Source organism: Arachis stenosperma, chromosome 6 (assembly GCF_014773155.1).
Source record: "Arachis stenosperma cultivar V10309 chromosome 6, arast.V10309.gnm1.PFL2, whole genome shotgun sequence".
In the NCBI taxonomy this organism is placed as follows: Eukaryota; Viridiplantae; Streptophyta; class Magnoliopsida; order Fabales; family Fabaceae; genus Arachis; species Arachis stenosperma.
The window spans coordinates 45715869-45735234 of NC_080382.1; the positions used below are offsets into that span (position 1 = coordinate 45715869).

At 40.9% G+C, this 19366-nt stretch overlaps 7 non-coding genes across 7 annotated transcripts; 2 read left to right on the top strand and 5 right to left on the bottom strand.

Annotated features, from left to right (window-relative positions):
- The first annotated feature begins 5146 nt into the window (after positions 1-5146).
- Positions 5147-5250, top strand: LOC130937066 (small nucleolar RNA R71). Its single transcript, XR_009068302.1, has one exon. It is a non-coding gene; the product is annotated as a small nucleolar RNA R71 (small nucleolar RNA).
- A 2919-nt stretch (positions 5251-8169) lies between these two features.
- LOC130939012 (5S ribosomal RNA) lies at positions 8170-8288 on the bottom strand. The gene has a single exon (XR_009070146.1). It is a non-coding gene; the product is annotated as a 5S ribosomal RNA (ribosomal RNA).
- Positions 8289-8471: 183 nt separating this feature from the next.
- LOC130938428 (5S ribosomal RNA) lies at positions 8472-8590 on the bottom strand. The gene has a single exon (XR_009069594.1). It is a non-coding gene; the product is annotated as a 5S ribosomal RNA (ribosomal RNA).
- Positions 8591-8781: 191 nt separating this feature from the next.
- On the bottom strand, positions 8782-8900 carry LOC130938707 (5S ribosomal RNA). Its single transcript, XR_009069859.1, has one exon. It is a non-coding gene; the product is annotated as a 5S ribosomal RNA (ribosomal RNA).
- Positions 8901-9080: 180 nt separating this feature from the next.
- Positions 9081-9199, bottom strand: LOC130937088 (5S ribosomal RNA). Its single transcript, XR_009068322.1, has one exon. It is a non-coding gene; the product is annotated as a 5S ribosomal RNA (ribosomal RNA).
- Positions 9200-9537: 338 nt separating this feature from the next.
- On the bottom strand, positions 9538-9656 carry LOC130937806 (5S ribosomal RNA). Its single transcript, XR_009069004.1, has one exon. It is a non-coding gene; the product is annotated as a 5S ribosomal RNA (ribosomal RNA).
- A 6535-nt stretch (positions 9657-16191) lies between these two features.
- On the top strand, positions 16192-16299 carry LOC130937763 (small nucleolar RNA R71). The gene has a single exon (XR_009068964.1). It is a non-coding gene; the product is annotated as a small nucleolar RNA R71 (small nucleolar RNA).
- Positions 16300-19366: the final 3067 nt, after the last annotated feature.

The following is a 19366-nucleotide window of genomic DNA, read 5'->3' on the forward strand; positions in this document are numbered from 1 at the left end:
TAGTTTCTTTCCCAAGACAACTAACCAATGGAATTAGATCGAGAAGCTTTCTAACAAAATTCAAGAGAAAAGATTGAAGAAAAAGATAAAAACTATTATTGATTCATTGAATTACAATAGAGCTCCCTAACCCAATGAAAGGGGTTTAGTGAGTCATAGCTCTGAATTCAATTACAAAAAGTATGAAAACTCGAAAAATTGATCCCAAGTTTCTTTTACTAACTTAAATTCTATCCTATTTATACACTTTCTAAATTGAGCTTCTGTTGTGTTTCTTGGGCTTTGAGGCCTTTCCTTGATTTCCTTTTGCTTTGGGTTTATGATCCATAATCCTGATCTGCTGATCCAATTCTGTAACATTCATTGAGCCAACTTAGTGATAATCAAGTAATGACACATGACTCAACAAATTGAAATTCCAGACTCATCAATTCTTCAGGCCCAATCCCATAAACCATGATATTCAATTGGGTTTCATACCAGAGTACGTTTAAGTTAATGTTTGTGCTCAAATGCTAACTTAAACTGCAATATCTTTGGCCCAGAAACCTTTTCAAATAGTGGCGTTTAAGTTGCAGTTTAAGCTTAAACCGCAACTTAAACGTTGGACACTCCTAGAGGTGGTATAATTCAAGCACGTTTAAGCTTCAGTTTAAGGTTAAACTGAAGCTTAAACGCGGAAATGGAAGAAAGCAACCCTGGAGGGTAAAGTAGTCGAACACGTTTAAGCTTCAGTTTAAGGTTAAACTGAAGCTTAAACGTGGAAATGGAAGAAGGCAACCCTGGAGTGTGGTTTAAGCTTCAGTTTAAGGTTAAACTGAAGCTTAAACGTGGAAATGAAGAAAGCAACCCTGGAGGAGAATTTGGTCGAGCACGTTTAAGCTTCAGTTTAAGGTTAAACTGAAGCTTAAACGTGGAAATGGCTCCCTGGTGCATTTCTCATTTCTGGCATTTAACTTCCAGTTTAAGGTTAAACTGGAGGTTAAACGCCACTTTCAGCTTTTCCTCAGCTTTCATGATTTTGGCGTTTAAGCTCCAGTTTAAGCTTAAACTGGAGCTTAAACTGGAGCTTAAACTCCACATGTGATATTCAAGGTTCCTTTATTGATTTTGTTGCTTCCTTGCCTAACCTCTTCTTCCCTGGAATCATCCAAACAACTGCATCAAAGTCTTGAAAAATTTCATGAGAAATCTTCCATTCATAGCATTCAAGTAATATAACTAAAAACTCATGGAATTTGCATCAAAATCATACTGTTTGGATGGTTCATTGCTTTGTTATTCATTTAACCATTCTTGGTTACTTTAAGCTCAAGAAAATGCATAAAACAACTAAAACTAACAGAAAAATGCTAGTGAAACTAGCCTAAGATGCCTTGGCATCACAACACCAAACTTAATACTTGCTTGTCCCTAAGCAAGTCCTGAGTTATTTGAGAAGAAAGTATGAAACAGAAAGCAATTACATTGGCTATATTAGCAAGCATTTGAAGTTCATCAGAAGGGTTTTATGCAGAAAGTTGCAGCATCACTTTTTCATTCTTATCAGGTGAGATTATCACTTTTTCATTGCATCCATCAAACACTGCTATGGCCCCTTGTTATTCTTATGTCCTTGGCACTTTTCCCTTCTTTGTTTTTCTTTTTCTTAGAGCTCCTTTGCTCCTTGTTTGCTCAGTGTCATGTGTTGCACAAGCCTTTGGCATTTTCTTTTTCTTATCAGTGCACTACACATATCCACTACAGGCATTTTAGTTCACATTTCTTCTTGAGACATTGGTGCCCAGCACCTCTTTGTGTGACTAAATGTTTTGTATTTAGGTTGCTCTTGATAATGGACTTTTGGTTGATAATCCCGGGTTAGTTAACCCAAGTTACCAAGTGTTGAAACACTCCTCAGAACCTATTCATCCAAGCATATCCTTAATACATAAACACCACAGGCATTTGTCTCAGAAGTTCAAACCATTGGTGCCTAGTTTATTTTCTCAATTTTTTTGCTTTTTGGTTGCCCTTTTTTAGTGGCTTTTTCTTCTTCTTTTTCTTTCTTTTTCATGGCCAAAGACATTTATTCATCAAGATCCATAGACAGTATTCAAACTTCTACAAAAAAAAATGATAATTCTACACTCAATTTCCAGTGATCTGACTAAACAATCAAGCATGCATACCACCACTTAATTCTACTTGATTTGTCACTAATTGAGCTAAGTTACTTTTGTTCAAACTTTTCTTTTATTTTTGGAAACAGAACAAGCATGGCAAGCATTTGTTTAAGAAGGTGAAGTTATATCCAAACATCTAGGCATTCACTCTATTCAAAGCAGTAAACCAACACTCATACTAAAAACTTCACATTCCAGAAAGATTCAACAATTACAGTTTAACCAGAACAAGCATGCTTTTGTTTGCCTTTTAAAGAATGGTCAAGGAACAATACCACCTTGTGAAATTTCTTGTTTTCTCTTTGTTGCCAGGAAACAATTTGATTTCTCCTTCTTCTCCTAGTTGTTGCTTCATGTTCTTTCTAAGATCCTTGTTTCCTTTCCTGCAAAGAGTGATGAAGTTGCTTGCTTCTCAAGCACTTGAGTGGTTAGCTCAACTATGTATGGGCAAGTGTCTGAGTCTTAAGTTGGTGTGTGAACACCAAACTTAGTCTCCTACTTACTCCTCTGCTCCTTGAATCCTTGAATTCTCCTTGGAATGAAGTTGCTGCTAAGGATTTTAAGCATTTCTGTGATTGCTTAGAATGGTTGTTCCTTTCATATAATTCAAAGGTTGTTGTGTTCAGTTGATCTGTATGGTGGAACACGAAACTTAGAGTCACACATTCCCCTTTGAATTATTGATCCACGAATTCATTGTTTGGTGTGAAACACCAAACTTAATTCTTTGCAATGCACAGAAACTACTTCACCTTTTTATTGAAACAATTAAAAGAAACAGCAAAGGAGTATTACCTCAGGTTGGGTTGCCTCCCAACAAGCACTTCTTTAACGTCATTAGCTTGACGGTTGTCCCTTGTTAGGGTGGATTGTAGTGCTTGATGTCCTCTCCTCTCACTATGAAAACGTCCCCATTTGATTCCTTCATGATTTCCAAATGTTCCATAGAAAGAACTTTCCTGATTGTGAACACTTGAGGGAGCTGGGAAGGAATGGTTTTGAGGCCAGGTGGGATTGGCAGATAATGACTTGATATCACTTTATCTCCCGGAGAGAAACGTTCAGTGGGAATTTTCTTGTTTCTCCACCCTCTTGGCAATTTCTTTACAATTCTTCCCTTTCTCTTGAGGATTTCTTCATTGACCCTTATGCCAGGAGGATCCTTCTGAGCTGTTTCTATTGATTCTTGTGGCTTTAACTCTTGCAATTCTTGTTTGCCTTCCAAGCACTATTTCAGAGTTTCAGCTGCTGGATTGCTTTCCTCCAAACACAGATGGCTACTATCATCCTTGGGCTTTTCAGGTTCTGGTTCAGGCTCAGATGCAGGTTTGAAAACATGGAAAATGAGCTGTTCATCATGTATTCTCAAAATTAGCTCTCCTTGTTCTACATCTATGAGCGCTCTAGCAGTGGCTAGAAATGGCCTTCCCAGAATGATAGGGTGTAGGTAGCTTTCCTCCATGTCCAAAATGACAAAGTCTGTGGGGAAGAAATAATTTCCCACTTTCACCAGCACATTCTCAACTACCCCTTCAGCTTGCTTCTGAGTTTTGTCAGCCAGTTGTATGATTACATCAGTGGATCTCACCTCATTCAGTTGTAGCCTCTTCATAAGAGTCAGAGGCATCACATTTATGCTAGCTCCTAGATCACAGAATCCTCTGTCAATTTTTGTTTCCCCTATGATGCAGGGGATATGAAAACTTCCTGGGTCTGTTTTCTTAGAGACTATGTCCTTCTTGATGAGGGCACTGCATTCTTTGTTCATTATTACAGTTTGTCCTCCCTTCAAAACTCTTTTCTTGCTCAGCAATTCCTTCAAATACTTGATATGTGTAGGCATCTGCTGGAGAATCTCAAGAAAGGGAATATTGATATGGAGAGACTTAAATGTCTCTAAAAACCTTGAATATGTTTTCCCTTTTTCACCTCCTCCTAACCTCTGAGGAAATGGTGCTTTTGGTTGGTATGTTTCCAGCATGCCTTTATTTTGCAGTTCCTTGGCTTGCTCAGTTTCACTTTCCTGCTTAGCTTCTTCCACACCTTCCTTCAAGATTTCTGGCTCCTGTTCTGAGGGTCTGATTCCTTCTTCTTCTGAGACTTCCTTCAATATGGTGATGGCCTTGCATTCTTCCCATCTCACTCCCTTTTGTTCCCCTTTAGGATTCTTTTCTGTGTCACTAGGGAACACTGCAGTTGACTTGGGGGCCTGTTGAGATAGCTCTCCTACTCGAGACTCCATCCTCTTGAGTTTTTCACCATGGTTCCTTAAGGTAGATCTCACATCATCCCTAAAGCTTTTCAACTCACTTATGTCCTGACCCATGTTTGCAAGCATTCCTTCTATCCTGTTTAATTGATCTTGAAATTGTTGGTTCGGATTAGGTTGGGCAGGTTGATTATTTTGGCCATGATATGGTGGTTGGGAGTAAGTGTTTTGTGTGGCTTGGTATGATCTTTGGTTGGAGTTTTGGTATGTGGAATTGTTATGTTGGTTGGGGTTGTAAGGTTTGTGGTTTTGTGGTTGGGTTTGCTGGTTTCCCCACCCAAAGTTTGGGTGGTTTTTCCAGCCTGGGTTGTAAGTGTTGGAATGTGGATCATATGGTTGCCTTTGTTGATTTCCCACATAGTTGGCCTCTTCCCAATCACCTCTTTCAGTGCTTACTTCCTCTTGATCTTTTGTGTGTATTGCAGCCACTTGATTTGTTTCTAATTTCCTGGTGAGCTCTGCTAGTTGCTTGGCAAATACCTTGTTTTGGGCTAGAATTGTATCAACATGGTTCAGCTCCATGACTCCCTTAGTGTTGTGTCTCTCTGAAGCATAGTAGTACTCATTCTCAGCCACTGTCTCAATCACTTCAATGGCTTCTTCCACAGTCTTTTTCCTGTTCAATGAACCTCCTGATGAATGGTCTACAGCCTTCCTTGATTCATAAGAAAGTCCATCATAGAAAATATGCAATTGCACCCAGTCATGGAACATGTCTGGTGGGCATTTCCTTGTCAAATCCTTGAACCTCTCCCATGCCTCGTAGAGAGTTTTACCATCTTGTTGTCTAAAAGTCTGAACCTCAGATCGAAGCCTCTTGACCTTTTGTGGGGGGTAGAAACGTGCCAGAAACTTGCTTTCCACCTCATCCCAGGTTGTTAGGCTCCCCCTTGGGAATGATTCCAGCCACTTAGCTGCCTTGTCCCTAAGTGAAAATGGGAACAAGAGCAGTTTATAGGCATCTTCCTGGACTCCATTGGACTTCACAGTGTCGCAAATTCTCAGGAATTTTGTGAGATGTTGGTTTGGATCTTCATTAGCACTCCCACCAAATGAACAATGATTCTCCACCAGTGATATTAGCTGTGGTTTGAGTTCAAAATTGTTGGCCTGAATGGGTGGTTTCTGAATGCTGCTACCACAATTCCCAGAGGTTGGGTTTATGTATGAACCAAGAACCCTCCTCTCGGAAATTGCATTGTTTCCATCAGCTCTCTCATGGTTGTGAACTTCTCTATCCATGTTGAGATCTAGAGCTTCCTCAAAATTGTCCTCAGATTCTCCTTCAGATTCTTCTTCTCCCAGTACTCTCTTCCCTCTTGCTTCCCTTCTAAGTTTATGAAGGGTCCTCTCTGGTTCAGTATATGGAGGAGCTGATGTCTCTCCTCTCCTACCTGTCATACAAGAACACAGCACAGGCAACAAACAAGTGAAATACTCTTGGTTAATGGAAGAGTATGGTTAGAGCAGTTGAGGAATTAATTCAAATAGTTAGTGAGTCAGTGAGTTAGTTGCTTGAATTTAAAGGCATAAAGAAAGAAAGCAAGTAACAGAGTGCAGAAATTAAAATTCAACAAGTAACTTGAACTGAATTAACAAAACAAGAAAAATGCTCAATCTAGTTAACTTCCAATTTGAGAATTGTCAATCGAAAACCAATTCCCGGCAACGGCGCCATAAACTTGATGCTACGATTTTAGGAAATTGCACGATCGGCAAAAATTTCTTCCGGCAAATGCACCGGTTATCGTCAAGTAAAAACTCACAATAGAGTGAGGTCGAATCCCACAAGGATTGGTTGAGTGAGCAATTCGGATTAGAAGTGTGTTCTAGTTGAGCGGAATCAAGATTTAGATGAGAATTACGGAATGTAAAATTGGCGGGAAACGTAAATGGCAAGAAATTGAAATTGCGGAATCTTAAATTGCATGAATTAAAGAGCGAGAAGCTAAATTGCTGAAATTAAAAAGGGATCGGGGTGATTGCATGAATTTAATTGCAGAATGTAAAGAGAAAGTGGTAGATCAGAAATGGGGAATTCATTGGGTTTCAGGAGATATTGAGATCTCCGAATCAAAACATTTTTATCCCTTCCTCAACCAATGCATTCATTGAATTTTGCTTGGCAATCTTATATGATTGGATCCCAATCCCTTGGCTCACCAATTCTCTCTAAAAACAAACAAATTCCCAATCCCTTGGTTTAAATGTTCATAAGAAGAGATGATGCTCGATCACTGATTATACCACACAGTTTCATGAACCACAATTTGGTAGGATTACATGTCACAATATCCATCCAAACCCCAATCCAATTCACTGTGAGAAAGCTTCTCTAGCATGAATCCTCCATTCCTTTCCCAAGGTTCCGAAGGATTCCAATTATGGATAGTTTCTTTCCCAAGACAACTAACCAATGGAATTAGATCGAGAAGCTTTCTAACAAAATTCAAGAGAAAAGATTGAAGAAGAAGATAAAAACTATTATTGATTCATTGAATTACAATAGAGCTCCCTAACCCAATGAAAGGGGTTTAGTGAGTCATAGCTCTGAATTCAATTACAAAAAGTATGAAAACTCGAAAAATTGATCCCAAGTTTCTTTTACTAACTTAAATTCTATCCTATTTATACACTTTCTAAATTGAGCTTCTGTTGTGTTTCTTGGGCTTTGAGGCCTTTCCTTGATTTCCTTTTGCTTTGGGTTTATAATCCATAATCCTGATGAGGCTGCTGATCCAATTCTGTAACATTCATTGAGCCAACTTAGTGATAATCAAGTAATGACACATGACTCAACAAATTGAAATTCCAGACTCATCAATTCTTCAGGCCCAATCCCATAAACCATGATATTCAATTGGGTTTCATACCAGAGTACGTTTAAGTTAATGTTTGTGCTCAAATGCTAATTTAACCTGCAATATCTTTGGCCCAGAAACCTTTTCAAATATTGGCGTTTAAGTTGCAGTTTAAGCTTAAACTGCAACTTAAACGTTGGACACTCCTGGAGGTGGTATAATTCAAGCACGTTTAAGCTTCAGTTTAAGGTTAAACTGAAGCTTAAACGTGGAAATGGAAGAAAGCAACCCTGGAGGGTAAAGTAGTCGAACACGTTTAAGCTTCAGTTTAAGGTTAAACTGAAGCTTAAACGTGGAAATGGAAGAAGGCAACCCTGGAGTGTGGAATTGTCGAACACGTTTAAGCTTCAGTTTAAGGTTAAACTGAAGCTTAAACGTGGAAATGAAGAAAGCAACCCTGGAGGAGAATTTTGGTCGAACACGTTTAAGCTTCAGTTTAAGGTTAAACTGAAGCTTAAACGTGGAAATGGCTCCCTGGTGCATTTCTCATTTTTGGCGTTTAACTTCCAGTTTAAGCTTAAACTGGCGCTTAAACTGGAGCTTAAACTGGAGCTTAAACTGGAGCTTAAACTCCACATGTGATATTCAAGCTTCCTTTATTGATTTTGTTGCTTCCTTGCCTAACCTCTTCTTCCCTGAAATCATCCAAACAACTGCATCAAAGTCTTGCAAAATTTCATGAGAAATCTTCCATTCATAGCATTCAAGTAATATAACTAAAAACTCATGGAATTTGCATCAAAATCATACTGTTTGGATGGTTCATTGCTTTGTTATTCATTTAACCATTCTTGGTTACTTTAAGCTCAAGAAAATGCATAAAACAACTAAAACTAACAGAAAAATGCTAGTGAAACTAGCCTAAGATGCCTTGGCATCACAACACAAGGACTTCCCAGGAGGTCAGCCATCCTAGTACTACTCACACCCAAGCACGCTTAACTGCGGAGTTCTGATGGGATCCGGTGCATTAGTGCTGGTATGATCGCACCTATTATAGTTCGCAAACACAATTTTCTTAACCATGCGGCGGGAGAGAGCATAACACTATCCGCGAAGCCTTGCGGGTACTGTAGGTGCCAGCCGAGGATGAGGCCATTGCTGCTCGCCCTTAGGTGGCCTACTCGGGATAGCGTCATTTAGAGAATGAGGGTTAGCACGACGTAAAAAAAAAAAGAGGTGCAACACGAGGACTTCCCAAGAGGTCACCCATCCTAGTACTACTCTCGGCCAAGCACGCTTAACTGTGGAGTTCTGATGGGATCCGGTGCATTAGTGCTGGTATGATCGCACCTATTATAGTTCGCACACACAATTTTCTTAACCATGCGGCGTGAGAGAGCATAACACTATCCGCGAAGCCTTGCGGGTACTGTAGGTGCCAGCCGAGGATGAGGCCATTGCGGCTCGCCCTTAGGTGGCCTACTCGGGATAGCGTCATTTAGAGAATGAGGGTTGGCACGACGTAAAAAAAAAAAAAAAAAAAGAGGTGCAACACGAGGACTTCCCAGGAGGTCACCCATCCTAGTAGTACTCTCGCCCAAGCACGCTTAACTGTGGAGTTCTGATGGGATCCGGTGGATTAGTGCTGGTATGATCGCACCTAGTATAGTTCGCACACACAATTTTCTTAACCATGCGGCGCGAGAGAGCATAACACTATCCGCGAAGCCTTGCGGGTACTGTAGGTGCCTGCCGAGGATAAGGCCATTGCGGCTCGCCCTTATGTGTCCTACTCGAGATAGCGTCATTTAGAGAATGAGGGTCGGCACGACGTAAAAAAAAAAGGTGCAACACGAGGACTTCCCAGGAGGTCACCCATCCTAGTACTACTCTCGCCCAAGCACGCTTAACTACGGAGTTCTGACGAGATCCGGTGCATTAGTGCTGGTATGATCGCACCTATTATAGTTTGCACACACAATTTTCTTAACCATGCGGCGCGAGAGAGCATAACACTATCCGCGAAGCCTTGCGGGTACAGTAGGTGCATGCCGAGGATGAGGCCATTGCGGAGTTCTGATGGGATCCGGTGCATTAGTGCTGGTATGATCGCACCTATTATAGTTCGCACACACAATTTTCTTAACCATGCGGCGCGAGAGAGCATAGCACTATCCACGAAGCCTTGCGGGTACTCTAGGTGCCAGCCGAGGATGAGGCCATTGCGGCTCGCCCTTAGGTGTCTTACTCGGGATAGCGTCATTTAGAGAATGAGGGTCGGCACGACGTAAAAAAAAAAGAGGTGCAACACGAGGACTTTCCAGGAGGTCACCCATCCTAGTACTGCTCTCGCCCAAGCACGCTTAACTACGGAGTTCTGATGGGATCCGGTGCATTAGTGCTGGTATGATCGCACCTATTATAGTTCGCACACACAATTTTCTTAACCATGCGGCGCGAAAGAGCATAACACTATCCGCGAAGCCTTGCGGGTACTGTAGGTGCATGCCGAGGATGAGGCCATTGCGGCTCGCCCTTAGGTGTCTTACTTGAGATACCGTCATTTAGAGAATGAGGGTCGGTACGACGTAAAAAAAAAAAAAGAGTTGCAACACAACGACTTCCCAGGAGGTCACTGGTGCACGAAATTGTGATCAATACTTTTCACAACTCAAATAATCCCCGGTAATGAATCCAAAAACTTGGTGTTCAATACCATGGCATAAACACAACTTCGCACAACTAACCAGCAAGTGCACTGGGTCGTCCAAGTAATAAACCTTACGCGAGTAAGGGTCGATCCCACGGAGATTGTTGGTATGAAGCAAGCTATGGTCACCTTGTAAATCTTAGTCAGGCAGACTCAAACGGGTATAGATGATGAATAAAACATAAAGATAAAGATAGAGATACTTATGTAATTCATTGGTAGGAATTTCAGATAAGCGTATGAAGATGCTTGGTCCCTTCCGTCTCTCTGCTTTCCTACTGTCTTCTTCCAATCCTTCTTACTCCTTTCCATGGCAAGCTTATGAAAGGGTTTCACCATTGTCAGTGGCTACCTCCCATCCTCTCAGTGGAAATGTTCAACGCACCCTGTCACGGCACGGCTATCCATCTGTCGGTTCTCGATCAGGCCGGAATAGAATCCAGTGATTCTTTTGCGTCTGTCACTAACGCCCCGCCCTCAGGAGTTTGAAGCACGTCACAGTCATTCAATCATTGAATCCTACTCAGAATACCACAGACAAGATTAGACCTTCCGGATTCTCTTGAATGCCGCCATCAGTTCTTGCCTATACCACGAAGACTCTGATCTCACGGAATGGCTGGCTCGTTTGTCAGGCGAGCACTCGGTTGTCAGGCGATCAACCATGCATCGTGTATCAGGAATCCAAGAGATATTCACCCAATCTAAGGTAGAACGGAGGTGGTTGTCAGTCACACGTTCATAGGTGAGAATGATGATGAGTGTCATGGATCATCACATTCATCAAGTTGAAGAACAAGTGATATCTTGGACAAAGAACAAGCGGAATTGAATAGAAGAACAATAGTAATTGCATTAATACTCGAGGTACAGCAGAGCTCCACACCTTAATCTATAGTGTGTAGAAACTCCACCGTTGAAAATACATAAGAACAAGGTCTAGGCATGGCCGAATGGCCAGCCTCCCAAAGAGGGTTCAATCATCAAAACATGATCAAAAGATGAAAATACAATAGTAAAAGGTCCTACTTATAGAGAACTAGTAGCCTAAGGTTTACAAAGATGAGTAAATGACATAAAAGTCCACTTCCGGGCCCACTTGGTGTGTGCTTGGGCTGAGCAGTGAAGCATTTTCGTGTAGAGACTCTTCTTGGAGTTAAACGCCAGCTTTTATGCCAGTTTGGGCGTTTAACTCCCATTTTGGTGCCAGTTCCGGCGTTTAACGCTGGGAAATCTGAAGGTGACTTTGAACGCCGGTTTGGGCCATCAAATCTTGGGCAAAGTATGGACTATCATATATTGCTGGAAAGCCCAGGATGTCTACTTTCCAACGACGTTGAGAGCGCGCCAATTGGGCTTCTGTAGCTCCAGAAAATCCACTTCGAGTGCAGGGAGGTCAGAATCCAACAGCATCTGCAGTCCTTTTCAGTCTCTGAATCAGATTTTTGCTCAGGTCCCTCAATTTCAGCCAGAAAATACCTGAAATCACAGAAAAACACACAAACTCATAGTAAAGTCCAGAAAAGTGAATTTTAACTAAAAACTAATAAAAATCTACTAAAAACTAAACCAAATATACTAAAAACATACTAAAAACAATGCCAAAAAGCGTACAAATTATCCGCTCATCACAACACCAAACTTAAATTGTTGCTTGTCCTCAAGCAACTGAAAATCAAATAAGATAAAAAAGAAGAGAATATGCAATGAATTCCAAAAATATCTATGAAGATCAGTATTAATTAGATGAGCGGGGCTTTTAGCTTTTTGCCTCTGAACAGTTTTGGCATCTCACTCTATCCTTTGAAACTCAGAATGATTGGCTTCTTTAGGAACTCAGAATCCAGATAGTGTTATTGATTCTCCTAGTTAAGTATGATGATTCTTGAACACAGCTACTTATTGAGTCTTGGCTGTGGCCCAAAGCACTCTGTCTTCCAGTATTACCATCGGATACATACATGCCACAGACACATAATTGGGTGAACCTTTTCAGATTGTGACTCAGCTTTGCTAAAGTCCCCAACTAGAGGTGTCCAGGGTTCTTAAGCACACTCTTTTTGCCTTGGATCACACTTTATTTCTTTCTTTCTTCTCTCCCTTTTTTTTTCGTTTTCCTTTTTTTTTTCTTTTTTTTTTTTTTTTTTCTTTTTTTTTGTATTCACTGCTTTTTCTTGCTTCAAGAATCATTTTGATGATTTTTCAGATCCTCAGTAACATGTCTCCTTTTTCATCATTCTTTCAAGAGCCAACATTCATGAATCACAAATTCAAAAGACATATGCACTGTTTAAGCATACATTCAGAAGACAAAAGAAATGCCACCACATCAAAATAATCAAACTGTTATAAAATTCAAAATTCATGCAATTCTTTTTTTTTTTCAATTAAGAACATTTTTCATTTAAGAAAGGTGATGGATTCATAGGATATTCATAACTTTAAGGCATAGACACTAAGACACTAATGATCATAAGACACAAACATAAATAGACATAAGCACTAAAATTCGAAAAACAGGGAAATAAAGAACAAGGAGATTAAAGAACGGGTCCACCTTAGTGATGGTGGCTCTTTCTTCCTCTTGAAGATCCTATGGAGTGCTTGAGCTCCTCAATATCTCTTCCTTGTCTTTGTTGCTCCTCTCTCATGATTCTTTGATCTTCTCTAATTTCATGGAGGAGGATGGAATGTTCTTGGTGCTCCACCCTTAGTTGTCCCATGTTGGAACTCAATTCTCCCAGGGAGGTGTTCAGTTGCTCCCAATAGTTTTGTGGAGGAAGGTGCATCCCTTGAGGCATCTCAGGGATCTCATGATGAGAGGGGTCTCTTGTTTGCTCCATCCTTTTCTTAGTGATGGGCTTATCCTCATCAATGGGGATGTCTCCCTCTATGTCAACTCCAACTGAATAACAGAGGTGACAAATGAGATGAGAAAAGGCTAACCTTGCTAAGGTAGAGGACTTGTCCGCCACCTTATAGAGTTCTTGGGCTATAACCTCATGAACTTCCACTTCTTCTCCAATCATGATGCTATGAATCATGATGGCCCGGTCTAGAGTAACTTCGGACCGGTTGCTAGTGGGAATGATTGAGTGTTGGATAAACTCCAACCATCCTCTAGCCACGGGCTTGAGGTCATGCCTTCTTAGTTGAACCGGCTTCCCTCTTGAATCTCTCTTCCATTGGGCGCCCTCTTCACAAATGTCAGTGAGGACTTGGTCCAACCTTTGATCAAAGTTGACCCTTCTAGTGTAAGGATGTTCATCTCCTTGCATCATAGGCAAGTTGAATGCCAACCTTACATTTTTCGGACTAAAATCCAAGTATTTTCCCCGAACCATAGTAAGCCAATTCTTTGGATTCGGGTTCACACTTTGATCATGGTTCTTGGTGATCCATGCATTGGCATAGAACTCTTGAACCATTAAGATTCCGACTTGTTGAATGGGGTTGGTAAGAACTTCCCAACCTCTTCTTCGGATCTCATGTCGGATCTCCGGATATTCACCCTTTTTGAGTGAAAAAGGGACCTCGGGGATCACCTTCTTCAAGGCCACAACTTCATAGAAATGGTCTTGATGCACCCTTGAGATGAATCTTTCCATCTCCCATGACTCGGAGGTGGAAGCTTTTGCCTTCCCTTTCCTCTTTCTAGAGGTTTCTCCGGCCTTGGATGCCATAAATGGTTATGAAAAAATGAAAAAGCAACGCTTTTACCACACCAAACTTAAAAGGTTTGCTCGTCCTCGAGCAAAAGAAGAAAGAAGAGAGTAGAAGAAGAAGAAATGAGGAAGAAGGGAATGGCTTTTGTGTTCGGCCAAAGAGGGGGAGAAGTGGTGTTTAGGTTGTGTGAAAATGAAGGGGTGAAGAAGGGTATATATAGGGGAGGGGGAAGGGTAAGGTTCGGTCAAGTGAGGGTGGGTTTGGGAGGGAAAGTGGTTTGAATTTGAATGGTGAGGTAGGTGGGGTTTTATGAAGGATGGATGTGAGTGGTGAAGAGGAAGATGAAATTTGATAGGTGAAGGGTTTTTGGGGAAGAGGTGTTGAGGTGATTGGTGAATGAGTGAAGAAGAGAGAGAGTGGTGGGGTTGGTGGGGATCCTGTGGGGTCCACAGATCCTGTGGTGTCAAGGAAAAGTCATCCATGCACCAAATGGCATGCAAAATCACGTTTTGAGCCAATTCTGGCGTTAAACGCCGGGCTGGTGCCCATTTCTGGCGTTTAACGCCAGGTTCTTGCCCTTTTCTGGCGTTTAACGCCAGTCTGGTGCCCCTTTCTGGCGTTAAACGCCCAGAATGGTGCCAGACTGGGCGTTAAACGCCCACCTGCTAGCCTTACTGGCGTTTAAACGCCAGTAAGTTCTTCCTCCAGGGTGTGCTGTTTTTCATTCTGTTTTTGCTTTTTCAATTGATTTTGTGACTTCTGATGATCATCAACCTACAAAAAAAAACATAAAATAACAAAAGAAAATAGATAAAATATAACATTGGGTTGCCTCCCAACAAGCGCTTCTTTAATGTCAGTAGCTTGACAGATGGCTCTCATGGAGCCTCACAAATGATCAGAGTAATGTGGGAACCGCCCAACACCAAACTTAGAGTTTGAATGTGGGGGTTCAACACCAAACTTAGAGTTTGGTGGTGGCCTCCCAACACCAAACTTAGAGTTTGACTGTGGGGGCTCTGTTTGACTCTGATTTGAGAGAAGCTCTTCATGCTTCCTCTCCATGGTGACAGAGGGATATCCTTGAGCCTTAAACACAAAGGATTCTTCATTCACTTGAATGATCAGTTCGCCTCTATCAACATCAATCACAGCCTTTGCTGTGGCTAGGAAGGGTCTGCCAAGGATGATGGTTTCATCCATGCACTTCCCAGTCTCTAGGACTATGAAATCAGCAGGGATGTAATGGTTTTCGATCTTCACCAAAACATTCTCTACAAGTCCATGAGCTTGTTTTCTTGAGTTGTCTGCCATCTCTAATGAGATCCTTGTAGCTTGCACCTCAAAGATCCCTAGCTTCTCCATTACAGAGAGAGGCATGAGGTTTACACTTGACCCTAAGTCACACAGAGCCTTCTTGAAGGTCATGGTGCCTATGGTACAAGGTATTGAAAACTTCCCAGGATCTTGTCTCTTTTGAGGTAATTTCTGCCTAGACAAGTCATCCAGTTCTTTGGTGAGCAAAGGAGGTTCATTCTCCCAAGTCTCATTTCCAAATAACTTGTCATTTAGCTTCATGATTGCTCCAAGGTATTTAGCAACTTGCTCTTCAGTGACATACTCATCCTCTTCAGAGGAAGAATACTCATCAGAGCTCATGAAAGGCAGAAGTAAGTCCAATGGAATCTCTATGGTCTCATTTTGAGCCTCAGATTCCCATGGTTCCTCATTAGGGAACTCATTGGAGGTTAGTGCACGCCCATTGAGGTCTTCCTCAGTGGCATTCACTTCCTCTCCTTCCTCTCCAAATTCGGCCATGTTGATGGCCTTGCACTCTCCTTTTGGATTTTCTTCTGTATTGCTTGGAAGAGTACTAGGAGGGAGTTCAGTAATTCTCTTGCTCAGCTGTCCCACTTGTGCCTCCAAATTCCTAATGGAGGACCTTGTTTCAGTCATGAAGCTTTGAGTGGTTTTGATTAGATCAGAGACCATGGTTGCTGAGTCAGAGTGGCTCTGCTTAGAACTCTCTGTCTGTTGCTGAGAAGATGATGGAAAAGGCTTGCCATTGCCAAACCTGTTTCTTCCACCATTATTGTTGTTGAAACCTTGCTGAGGTCTCTCTTGATTCTTCCATGAGAGATTTGGGTGATTTCTCCATGAAGAATTATAGGTGTTTCCATAGGGTTCTCCTAGGTAATTCACCTCTTCCATTGAAGGGTTCTCAGGATCATAAGCTTCTTCTTCAGATGAAGCATCCTTAGTACTGCTTGGTGCATTTTGCATTCCAGACAGACTTTGAGAAATCAAATTGACTTGTTGAGTCAATATTTTATTCTGAGCCAATATGGCATTCAGAGTATCAATCTCAAGAACTCCTTTCTTCTGATTAGTCCCATTGTTCACAGGATTCCTTTCAGAAGTGTACATGAATTGGTTATTTGCAACCATTTCAATTAGTTCTTGAGCTTCTGTAGGCGTCTTCTTCAGATGAAGAGATCCTCCAGCAGAGCTATCCAAAGACATCTTGGATAGTTCAGAGAGACCATCATAGAAAATACCTATGATGCTCCATTCAGAAAGCATGTCAGAGGGACATTTTCTGATCAATTGTTTGTATCTTTCCCAAGCTTCATAGAGGGATTCTCCATCCTTCTGTCTGAAGGTTTGGACTTCCACTCTAAGCTTACTATTTTTTAGGTGGAAAGAACTTTGCCAAGAAGGCATTGACTAGCTTTTCCCATGAGTCCAGGCTTTCTTTAGGTTGTGAGTCCAACCATGTCCTAGCTCTGTCTCTTACAGCAAAAGGGAATAGCATAAGTCTGTAGACCTCAGGGTCAACCCCATTAGTCTTGACAGTGTCACAGATTTGCAAGAATTCAGTTAAAAACTGATGAGGATCTTCCAATGGAAGTTCATGGAACTTGCAATTCTGTTGCATTAGAGAAACTAATTAAGGCTTAAGCTCAAAGTTGTTTGCTCCAATGGCAGGGATAGAGATGCTTCTCCCATAGAAGTCGGGAGTAGGTGCAGTAAAGTCACCCAGCACCTTCCTTGCATTGTTGGCATTGTTGTTGTTTTCGGCTGCCATGTGTTCTTCTTCGAAGATTTCTGTTAGGTCCTCTGCAGAGAGTTGTGCCTTAGCTTCTCTTAGCTTTCGCTTTAAGGTCCTTTCAGGTTCAGGGTCAGCTTCAACAAGAATGCTTTTGTCTTTGTTCCTGCTCATATGAAAGAGAAGAGAACAAGAAAATGTGGAATCCTCTATGTCACAGTATAGAGATTCCTTGAGGTGTCAGAGGAAAAGAAAAGTAGAAGACAGAAGTAGAAAATTCGAACTTATCAAAGAAGATGGAGTTCGAATTTTGCATTAAGGAATAGTGTTAGTCCATAAATAGAAGGATGTGAGAGGAGGGAAGGTAATTTTCGAAAATTAAGTAAAAGAATTTTGAAAACATTTTGAAAAACATTAATTAATTTTCGAAAATAAGAGTGGGAAAGAAGTCAAGTGATTTTTGAAAAAGATTTTGAAATTAGAAGGCAAAAAGATTTGATTGAAACTATTTTGAAAAAGATGTGGTTAAGAAGATATGATTGGTTTTAAAAAAATGTGATTGAGAAAATATGATTTGAAAACAATTTTAAAAAGATTTGATTTTAAAAATTAATAACTTGGCTATCAAGAAAAGATATGATTCAAACATTAAACCTTTCTCAACAGAAAAGGCAACATACTTGAAATGTTCAATCAAATCATTAATTGTTAGCAAGTATCTTTGAAAAAGGAAAGAAATTGATTTTGAAAACATTTGATTGAAAAGATATGATTTGAAAAAGATTTGATTTTGAAAAACTTTGAAAACTTGAAAAAAAATTGATTTGAAAACAAAATCCTCTCCCTTGTGCCATCCTGGCGTTAAACGCCCAGAATGGTGCACATTCTGGCATTTAACGCCCAATGCACTACCTTTTTGGGCGTTAAACGCCCAACCAGGTACCCTGGCTGGCGTTTAAACGCCAGTCTGTCCTTCTTCACTGGGCGTTTTGAACGCCCAGCTTTTTCTGTGCAATTCCTCTGCTGTATGTTCTGAATCTTCAATTCTCTGTATTATTGACTTGAGAGGACACAAATTAAAAATATTTTTGGATTTTTAATAATCAAAATGCAATTAAAATCAAATAACAATGCATGCAAGACACCAAACTTAGCAGTTTGTATACTACTGACACTAATGAGAATGCATATGAGACACACAAAACACTCAAGTCAAGAGAATTTAAAGATTAGAGTAAGAAATCATCAATAACATCTTGAAGATCCTTAAGACACATGAATGAATGCATGCAATTGACACCAAACTTAAAATGAGACTAGTGTCTCAATAAGAAACATAACATATTTTTTTTGGTTTTTATGATTTTGTAATTTTTTTGGATTTTTCGAAAATTAAGTGGAAAAGAAAATAAAGATATCAAAATTCTTAATGAGAATTCCAGGAATCATGCAATGTTAGTCTAAAGCTTCAGTCTAAAGGAATTAGACATGGCCAGCCAAGCTTCAGCAGGACATTGCATTCAAGAGCTAAATTGATGATAATCAATCAGCTTTGGTGATGATAAGAACATCACCTTGAAACACTAGAATTCATTCTTAAGAACTCTGAAGAAAAATACCTAATCTAAGCAACAAGATGAACCGTCAGTTGTCCATACTCGAACAATCCCCGGCAACGGCGCCAAAAACTTGGTGCACGAAATTGTGATCAATACTTTTCACAACTCAAATAATCCCCGGTAATGAATCCAAAAACTTGGTGTTCAATACCATGGCATAAACACAACTTCGCACAACTAACCAGCAAGTGCACTGGGTCGTCCAAGTAATAAACCTTACGCGAGTAAGGGTCGATCCCACGGAGATTGTTGGTATGAAGCAAGCTATGGTCACCTTGTAAATCTTAGTCAGGCAGACTCAAACGGGTATAGATGATGAATAAAACATAAAGATAAAGATAGAGATACTTATGTAATTCATTGGTAGGAATTTCAGATAAGCGTATGAAGATGCTTGGTCCCTTCCGTCTCTCTGCTTTCCTACTGTCTTCTTCCAATCCTTCTTACTCCTTTCCATGGCAAGCTTATGCAAGGGTTTCACCGTTGTCAGTGGCTACCTCCCATCCTCTCAGTGGAAATGTTCAACGCACCCTGTCACGGCACGGCTATCCATCTGTCGGTTCTCGATCAGGCCGGAATAGAATCCAGTGATTCTTTTGCGTCTGTCACTAACGCCCCGCCCTCAGGAGTTTGAAGCACGTCACAGTCATTCAATCATTGAATCCTACTCAGAATACCACAGACAAGGTTAGACCTTCCGGATTCTCTTGAATGCCGCCATCAGTTCTTGCCTATACCACGAAGACTCTGATCTCACGGAATGGCTGGCTCGTTTGTCAGGCGAGCACTCGGTTGTCAGGCGATCAACCATGCATCGTGTATCAGGAATCCAAGAGATATTCACCCAATCTAAGGTAGAACGGAGATGGTTGTCAGTCACACGTTCATAGGTGAGAATGATGATGAGTGTCACGGATCATCACATTCATCAAGTTGAAGAACAAGTGATGTCTTGGACAAAGAACAAGCGGAATTGAATAGAAGAACAATAGTAATTGCATTAATACTCGAGGTACAGCAGAGCTCCACACCTTAATCTATAGTGTGTAGAAACTCCACCGTTGAAAATACATAAGAACAAGGT